This window comes from Mus pahari, unplaced genomic scaffold, assembly GCF_900095145.1.
Source record: "Mus pahari unplaced genomic scaffold, PAHARI_EIJ_v1.1 scaffold_12976_1, whole genome shotgun sequence".
NCBI classification, from domain to species: domain Eukaryota; kingdom Metazoa; phylum Chordata; class Mammalia; order Rodentia; family Muridae; genus Mus; species Mus pahari.
Genome location: NW_018391743.1, coordinates 5,790 through 7,423, shown reverse-complemented (window position 1 = coordinate 7,423; position 1,634 = coordinate 5,790).

Sequence of the window (1,634 nt, the reverse complement as noted above, 5' to 3'; positions counted from 1 at the left end):
GTGTTCTTATACACTGTAGGGTAAAGTTTTCTGGGGTTTGTGATAATTAGGCTAGCAGCAGAGCCTGAGCCAACATGTCAAAGATTCCTGCATCCCCAGGACAACAGAGTCACAGGGTTTCCTGTTATTGATTGAAGTTACTTTCTTAAGTATCCAACAAGATGGACCTTAAGTCTCATGGTTCCATGAGTGCCCACCTATGCTGTCATCTAACTCTGAATCTTTCCTGTTTTACTCTGAAGAGGAGCAGATAGGGATGCTGCATGCAGAGAGGATATCGGGAAGCTGACATGGTAGTTGAAGAATCAGGTATGGGAAGAAGTCACAAGAGGAAAACAGGCACTATTTCAAAGAGGGGCTGTTGAGTGAAACAATGATAAGCATTGCTATTTCAAAAGGAGAATTAGTGCAAAGTGACCAAGCAAACTTAAGTGGAATGGAAATTTAACTTGTCACAGTCACTAGCATGGCTCAGACAATGTGTTACTAAACTCACAATATGTAACACAAAANACTTGTCTCCAGAATTAAAGGGGAGATCACTGCCTAGTTTCTTTACCTCTCACAATCTCTGGCAGGACCACGCTATGACTTCTCACTTAACATAAATGACAGGAGCCAGGCACTCACTGGAACAGCGAATTTCATGCCATCTGGTACAATCAGAGGACCACACATCCTTGAAAAAAAAAAACCAAATTGCTTTTATGTCGGTAAAATTAAAAATGCATTTATACATCCTGTTGCACCACTCTGATCAGACAGAGATATAGATGGTGTCCTGTACAGAGTCTGCAGGTCAAAGGCCATATAAGGATGAAGGATGACAAACACTACAGTCAGAGATATTTCCCTGCTACCTAGTACACAAGAGACTCTGTTTCTTGTGGCTAAATTGCCAGGGAGAAGGGTTATCATGCCAGGATGCCTTCACCCACACAGTTATCACCCACAAAATTATGGCTGTCAGGAAAGTATTTCTCAGCTTCCTCCAGCCCTCTCTGCCATTCAGAAATTATGTAGTGGGTTCTGTTCCTGAATTATGGTGAAGAGCTTACACAGGATTTCAATTCAGTCCACTAAGAAGTAACAAGATAAAATGAGCAGGTTCCCTTTAAATACACATGGCTTTCTGGTTCCCACTGCAAAATGGCTGTCATGCAGCAAACTGGAGCAATGGCCAAGTCCTAAGTTGACCAAGTCAACACCGCTACCCCAAACCCCTTGTGGTATACAGGCAGGTAAAAGGCTGTCCTTCTTGTCAATTCACCTAGGGGTAAATTTCTGCATTCCCAGCTGATCTCATTGATTATCATGATCTTTATCAGGAAAAAAATACCACACACATAAATAGTACCAACAATAGATTTTTATAGAGCTCTTTCCCCTCTGGCCATTGACCAATAAGGGAACATTTGAGGGACAGCTGCACCATCCTGCCCAGATTCCAGCAATATTATAGTATTCTCAGGCCATGGTTATATATAATGCCATTACAGGAAAAATGTGTTTTGTAATGTTAGTCCCTATAACCATTCATCATATATCACCAATTTCTGAGGCCATAATGATGTCTTCCAAACCTGCCTTCATTACAGTCCTAGAGTGCCAATGCTGCTCCCAGCAGGCACAAT